The 8,228-nt window shown below is 42.9% G+C and overlaps 1 pseudogene; it reads left to right on the forward strand.

Annotated features, from left to right (window-relative positions):
* The first annotated feature begins 2,636 nt into the window (after nt 1-2,636).
* LOC110297358 (small ribosomal subunit protein uS5 pseudogene) lies at nt 2,637-3,540 on the forward strand (annotated as a pseudogene).
* The last annotated feature ends 4,688 nt before the right edge of the window (nt 3,541-8,228 follow it).

Below are 8,228 nucleotides of genomic sequence, written 5' to 3' on the forward strand. Positions count from 1 at the left end.
TTTATTCTGCTTTTCTCACACAGTCTAGCACCTGGCAGTGCCTCCTCCCCAATGAAGAAAGCAAAAGAGGAATGCATAAAAAAGAGGCGTTCAGTTTGAACCTTGTAATCTTATTCAAAGTACTAAAAAATTTTGGTCTTTCCCTTTCAAAATATTTGGTCATTTTAAAGGGAAGATCTTTTATAGCTGTATTTTTTTTCGGAGTTTATACCTAAAGATGGTGTTGATGGATGTATATGTCTGTTAAAAATGTTACATTGTTACATTCCTTTAGGATGTTTCCTTTATATATAAAAACAAATTTATATGTATATGTACAATAGAATAACCAAGTTTTTATTTGTTTTCTAGTATGTTCATGCAATGCATCTCTCTCTCTCCTCTCTCTCTCTTTCTCTCTTCTCTCTCTCTCTTTCTGTCTCTTTCTCTATGTCCCTCTGTGTGTGTGTGTGTGTGTGTGTGTGTGTGTGTGTGTGTAGGATAGAAGACCTATACTTTTGCCCACATCTCTCTCTCTCTCTCTCTCTCTCTCTCTCTCTCTCTCTCTCTCTCTCTCTCTCTCTCTCTCTCTCTCTCTCTTTTTAATTCACTGTCCACCCTCTGGTCATACCCTCCCACAATCCTCCCTAGCACCTCCCCTTCCCTTCTCCTCTGAGGTAGGGGTCCTCTAGGTATCCCCCCTAACCCTTGCACTTCAAGTCTCTATGAGACTAAGTGCTTCCTCTCCCACTGAGGCCAAATAAGGCAGCCCAGCTAGAAGAACAGATCCCATATACAGGCAATAGCTTTTGAGATAGCCCCAGTCTGGTTGTTTGGGACCCACATGAAGACCAAGCTGCACATCTGCTACATATGTGTGGAGAGACCTAGGTCTAGCCTGTGTATGCTCTTTGGTTGGTGGTTTAGTCCCTGAGAACCCCAAGGGTCCAGGTTAATTGACTCTGTTGGTCTTCATGTGAAATTCTATCCCCTTTGGGACTGGCAATCTTTCCCTCTATTCTTCCATAAGAGTCCCTGAGCTCCATCCACTGTTTGGCTGTGGTGTCTGAGTCCATCTGAGTCAGCTGCTGGATGGAGCATCTCAGAGGATACCTATGCTAGCTGCAATCATAACAGAGTATCATTAATAATGTAGAAATTGGTCCATGCCCATTGGGTAGGTCTATAGTTGGGCCAGTTATTGGTTGGCTACTCCCTCAGTCTCTACTCCATCCCCTGCCCTTGCACTTCTTATAGACAGGATAAATTTTGGATTCAAAGATTTTGTGGGTGTGTTGGAGTCCCTATGACTCCACTAGGGTTTCTGAGTGGCTATAGGAGAGTGCATCAGATTCCACATTTCCAATGATGTGTGTCAAAGCTAAGTTCACCACCACTGATATTTGGGCATCTCCTTTATCCCAGGTCTCTTTTGCATCCTGGAGATGCTCCTAACTCCTGTGGGAACAAAATGGGGGGGGGAGGAGGCTGGGAAGGCCCTGTGGGAAAAAGGGAAGGAAAAATATGCCACGTTTGGCCAGAGTTCCTGTGCTCTGGGCAGGCAGATGCGGGGAGACTGCAAGGCTCTTTCCACACTGCCCTGGAGGACATCTAAGCCTCTGACCCACACAGCGGGGGGTGGAGAAGGGGCAGCCCCCGACCAGGGACCCCGAGGCCACACACTATAGCCCTGGGGTTATAGGAGAGAGGGAATAGGGGAAGAAGTTCCTAACACCGACCTGAGTGCTCAGTGGGTCTTGATGGAGCAGACTCTATGGTTTAAGAGCTTTATTATAGAAATGCAGGGGAAAGAGAGAAGGGAGAGAGAGGGAGAGAGGGAGAGAGGGAGAGAGGGAGAGAGGGAGAGAGGGAGAGAGGGAGAGAGGGAGAGAGGGAGAGAGGGAGAGAGGGAGAGAGGGAGAGAGGGAGAGAGAGAGAGAGAGAGAGAGAGAAGAAGAAGAAGAAGAAGAAGAAGAAGAAGAAGAAGAAGAGGAGGAGGAGGAGGAGGAGGAGGAGGAGGAGGAGAGGAGAGGAGAAGACAAAGAGAAAGGGAAGGAACAAAGGAGTAAGAGAGCGAGGTGGGGGTCTAACAGGCCCTTTTTATGGTCTTCACTATTGCTAGGTAACTGGGGAGAAGTTTAGCCTGAAGGTCAGAAGTTTGGGCCATTGCTTACATGACTACTGACCATGCTTCTCTTGTGGGGGCTGTGGGAGGTGGTACCTTAGGCAGAGGCCAGAGTTCCAGGAGCATGAGGGGTCACCTACTGAAGTATAGCCATCGGGGTTCAGACCTCAGCTCAACTGAATACCAGCCTGCAATTCCCCACAACCTCCCATCAGTTGCAGACTTCCATTCATTATCATGGCCATCTCTCCTGCTCCTCCCCACATCTGATCCTGAACCCACTCCCAATTCCCCTCCACATTCCTTCTCCCACCCAGTTCCCTTCCTCCATCTGCCTTTTTATGACTATTTTATTCCCTCTTCTAAGTGAGATTCAAGAATTCTAACCTATATCTTCTCTTCTTTCTTCTTCTTTCTTCTTCCTCTTCTTCCTCTTCTTCCTCTTCTTCCTCTTCTTCCTCTTCTTCCTCTTCTTCCTCTTCTTCCTCTTCCTCCTCCTCCTCCTCCTCCTCCGCCCTGTGGAAAACACCAAATGTTGGGTGACGCCTCTGTAGCAGGAGGGCCCAGAGGACCCAGGGGCCCAGGATTAGGAGGCCCCGGCTGCTTCCACAGAGGATTCGGCAGCGGTCTTAGGGGCTGTGGTCGAGGCCGCGGAGCTCGGAGCTCGTGGAGGTAAAGCTGAAGACAAGAAGTGGACCCCCCTCACCAAGCGGCCGCCTGGTTAAGGACTTGAAGATCAAGTCCTTGGAAGAGATCTACCTGTTCTCCCTGCCCATTAAGAAGTTTGAGATCATTGACTTCTTCCTGGGTGTGTCCCTAAAGGATAAGGTTCTGAAAATCATGCCAGTGCAGAAGCAGACTCGGGCTGACCAGCAGACCAGGTTCAAGGCTTTCTTCGCTATTGGGGACTACAATGGTCACGTTTGTCTTGGTGTTAAATGCTCCAAGGAGGTTGCCACGGCCATCCGAGGGGCCCATCATCTTGGCCAAGCTTTCCATCCTCCCTGTGAAGAGGCTACTGGGGGAACAAGATTGGCAAGCCCCACACTGTTCCATGCAAGGTGACAGGCCGCTGTGGCTCTATGCTGGTGTGTCTCATCCCTGCCCCCAGAGGCACTGGCATTGTCTCTGCTCCTGTGCCCAAGAAACTCCTGATGATGGCTGGTATAGATGACTGCTACACTTCAGCCAGAGGCTGCACTGCCACCCTGGGCAACTTTGCTAAGGCCACCTTTGGTGCCATCTCCAAGACTTACAGCTACCTGACCCCCGACCTCTGGAAAGAGACTGTCTTCACCAAGTCTCCTTATCGGGAATTCACTGATCATCTTGTGAAAACCCATACCAGAGTCTCTGTTCAGAGGACCCAGGCTCCAGCTGTGGCTACTACATAAGGATTTTGTACAAGAAAAATAAAAGAATTAAGTCTGCTAAAAAAAAAAATAAAGAAAGAATTCTAGCTTATACCTTCATTCTATTTATTGCCTGCATCTCTTAAATATGAGGTTAGCTGTGGTCTGGAGATGATATTCTACATAGCATAATGTTGGGTGATGTAAAGTCAGCTTAGTGATTAAGAGCACTTCCAAAGGTCATGAGTTCAATTCCAGCACCCACATGGCCTTCACAACCATCTGAAACTCCAGTTACAGGAGATTCAACATACTCTTATGGCTTCCAGGGGCACTGTACACATATGATGCACATAAATATATGCAGTCAAACACCCAGACATATAAAATTATAAATTGAAAAATATTAAAGGGAAAGGTGTTACTTATTTGTATTTATTTCAACAATTACAGTTGGTCTCATCCCAGGCCACAATGGCAATGGGCTATGAGAGTCAGGAAGCTTGGCTTGTTGGCATTTTTGGTTCCATTAGGCCTCAGATACTCTGGGGGATCAGATGAAGTAAGATGTAAGCTGAATTTACATTTTTCTCTTCTTGATCCCTGGTTCTATCCTTTATAAAACATCTGCATACTTTCATTCTCAGCTTTCCACAATCCCAGCCTGAGACATGGACATACTACAGCTTTCATAGAGCAATCCTCTTGATGTCCACTTTGGTTGTTTACAATTATAGCCACTATGAATAATACTGAAATGAACACTCTTACAGGTAGGTATTTACAGTGATGTGGTTTTAAATTCTATGTATATGACAATGATACCTGAATTTAGATCATTAATTATCTAAGAACATGAGTCCTTTAAGGGCTTTTCAAAGGGCTTTTCCTTAAATAAACTTTATTCAACTTATACTTTTATTTTATATATTTTTCTACATGCATTCCTGCAGAGGCAAGAGAGATTCACTAGAATTGGAATTTCAGAAGTCTGCGAGCCACCATGTGGGTGCTAGAAATTGGACTTGGGTCCTCTGCCACAGCAACAAGTACTTTAAATGTCTGAGCAGTCTCTCTTTAGTCCATGGATAACTGTTCTTGATTGTTTGCTCCTGGCAGCTTTCTCTTGCAGAAGAATTCCAATGGATAAATAAAGATGAAAGAAAAGAAAGATTATTGCTAGGTAAATACCACAAGAAAGCAACAGAAGATACAATGATAACTATTAAATTTCTAGGCAAGAGCTAGCAGAAAGATGTAGCTGGGCCAGTGCCAGCAGCACTATGCCTGCCAGTACAATTTCCAGAGTCTGTTGACTGCAATCTTGCTGATTGGATGTATGTGTGCATTTATCTGATCCTTGGCATGAGGATCCTGGACAAAAATAAAACTGTACTACTTGGAATATTTTGGAATATTTGGACGTGTGCCTAAATTGGTGAACACAAGAGTCTTTATTTTGCCATATGGCATATAGTGATGGCCTTCACATCCCCTTCATGAAACAGCTTTGAAAACTGCCAGTGCGTGATTGCTATTGGATTCAGTTAACAAGGTCTTGCCTCCAGAAAATAATGGGAAGAATGGTTGGCCCTTTTATCTCAGAACATGGAATGAGATAAATTTTGAGACACCCTTCTCTAATTTTATGCTATTGGACCAATGAACTATATATAAATTAAGTAACAATTTAATGCATAGGAATTTGTGGTGATCAAACTCATTTCCGTCACTTCGGGATTACACTCTGCAAATATCATTCTGTTAACTGTAGACTGCTTTTCCTAAGGTTCTTCAGGGCACATAGTAGCAAACACAGTTTAAAATTCTATAGGCTCCCTTCACTAGGGCTTGAAAATGGCATCCTCATAGCATGAGACCTTCTAGCAACTGACCTATCTTCATTGATAAAAACTGTTCTATTTTTCTGGTGGTTGTTCTTATTGCACACATATTTAGACTATTTTGGTTGCTAACTTGCCTCCACTCTTGGCAAACTCTGTAGTTTTATTATAGGTGTTTAAAATGTTTCTTTAGCCCTAGAGTATTGTGGATGGTCCTGGTGCTGTTTGCTTTTGCCAATTCTGTTCTCCTGGGAGGGGCTGTAGACAAGGAGTGAGTCATACTCGGGTGATTTCTTGTGAATCAATCCCCTAATGAATAAAGGAGCCAATTACTGGGCAAGTAGGGGGAACTTCTGGGTTGGACAGAGAAAGAGAGGAAGCAGGAGAGAGTTAGGCCTTTTTGGAATGGGGACAGCATATGTATAAGATGAAGCTGCTAGAATTTCCTGGTATCATGGCGGATCCACAAAGTTTTGCCACCAGAGGGATCAGATTTTAGTAAGGCTTACAAGAATAGGTTTCAATTGTTGTGCTAGGAGATTGAGTTACCATTGTTTCTGAACTAAGTTTGTGTTATGTTTTCCTTCACACAGTGGCTTGTCTGGGTTCAAGAGAGAAAGGTATGGTGGCAAAGAACGAGTTTGCCTGATGTGCACCACAAAGGCCATGGAAGATTTGAAGCACTGGGCTGAAATGGAAACTTAGCGAGTTGGGTGGAGAGATTGTAGAGTTGTGAGTCAGTCTCTATGAGATAAAAACAGGTCAGCCATTGCCTGCAAGTGCATGGCTGGCCCACCCACCATGGCAGAGAGTAGCTGGGCACAAGCACAGGAACGTGCCAGTACTTTGGTTTTTTGTTTGTTTGTTTGTTTGTTTGTTTTTAAAAATATCTTCTGCAACACTGGAGCTTACTTTTTAGCATTAGAGTAAGGCTTCTGGTCCAGTGTGGTCAAAGATGGAGCTGCCCTCCTGTGAAAAAGAACATTCTTAGAATGAGGAAAGCAAGTAGAACAATGACCAAGGATAGAATGATCTTACATAGTTTCATTCGCATTAGTGTCAAGTCTTCCCAAATAGAATATTCACTGTAGTTGTAACAAATGAGTTGTTTGTTGTGTTTTTTAAAAACATTTTTAATGACCTATTTCTTTTTTTTTTTTAATATTTTTATTACATATTTTCCTCAATTACGTTTCCAATGCTATCCCAAAAGTCCCCCATACCGCCCCCCACTTCCCTACCCACCCATTCCCATTCTTTTGGCCCTGGCATTCCCCTATATTGGGGCATATAAAGTTTGCAAGTCCAATGGGCCTCTCTTTCCAGTGATGGCAATGACCTATTTCTTATTTTATGTGCATTGGTGTGGCCTGTGTGTATGGCTGTGTGAGGATGCCAGATCCCCTAGAATTGAAGTTATAGACAGCTAAAAGCTGTCGTGTGGGTGCTGGGAATTGAACCTGGGTCCTCTGGAAGAGCAGCCAGTGTTCTTAACTGATGAACCATCTCTCTATTCCTCTTTCTTGTGTTTTTAATACAGCACTTTAAAATTACTTTGTGTTCTGTCAGTTAAAAAAGAGACAGCGTGAGGGGAAACATCATATTTATATAATGTCAAAATATCTGATCAATAATGTTTACTAATTATAAGTTGAGGATATGGCTTAATGGGTAAAGCATGAAGACTGAAGATTGGATTCTTGGACTTATGTAAAAGCTGTGCTTATGGTAACCTGCCTATAATCCATTAAGAGGCAGAGACAGGGAATCTATGTAGCAAGCTGACTAGACAAAGCTTTATGTACAAAGAGAGACTCTGCCTTTATATATATGGCAGAGAGCAAACAAAAGACACCTGATGTTAATCTCCAGACATGTATATACACACATGCAAATATGTACACATACATGCACATGTACATACATGCACATGTACATACATGCACATGTACATACATGGTATATTAAAACCACAACAAAGGGAAATAGAGAGATGGCTCAGAATGGTTTTTTGTTGTGGTTGTGACTTTATAATTTCACTGTGCAATTAAATATCTCACTTGTTAAAACTTTATTGTATATAAGAAAGGACCTATAGTTCCTCCAACATTCCTTAAAAGAGATATTATTTGTTATACACAGTCCTAATTTTTTGTATATTTGATAATTTTCTGAAATAACCGAAAAATAAAAACTTGGAAACAACTTGTTTTGATGACCTAAAACAATGATTTATAGAGATTTTGCATATATCCTGTGTTTTTGAGAGACTGAAGAATTATGCAGGATTCTCTTCTCCAAGGAGCAGAATCAACAGAATGAAGATAGATATATTAGAAAGGGAGATTTACTGGATCTTTTTACACAATAGAGGCTGGGTATTCTAGTAATGGCCATTTGCATTATGGAGACAGAAGTCTTGCTTGCTGCCAGGTCTGTGAATCCACAGGCCTCTGCAGAGTAATCCAGAACTAATGGCCTGGAGCTTCTAATGAACCTTTGGGGTGTGGTCCTCATTGGAAGGACAAGTTCATGCATGGAGTCAATAACATCAACAGCAGTAGCCATCCATGCATGAACTCTGTGCTCAGGAAGTGAAGGCTGTAACTTGACACTGATGTTACCCATATATCCATGTGTGTATACATGCATGTGTGTATAAATGCATGTGTGTGTAAATGGTCTTTCTCTCCTCTGCTGAAAACGTTCTTACAGATATGTCTCCTGGGTGATGCTAACTCTCTTCAAGTTGACTAATCATCACATGTTCTGAGTCCTTTCCTTAGGGGAAATGATTAAACTATATATTGCTGCTCCATTCCACTTATTTAATTTATTTACAAATCTAATTAATACTCAGTGGAAATATTCCAAGAAGCCTGAGTTGGAGCTAGGTTTTCTTATTTATTCTGTTATGTGTTTCAGATT

The sequence above is a fragment of the Mus caroli genome, unplaced genomic scaffold (assembly GCF_978045245.1).
Source record: "Mus caroli unplaced genomic scaffold, Mus_caroli_1 scaffold_1, whole genome shotgun sequence".
NCBI classification, from domain to species: Eukaryota; Metazoa; Chordata; class Mammalia; order Rodentia; family Muridae; genus Mus; species Mus caroli.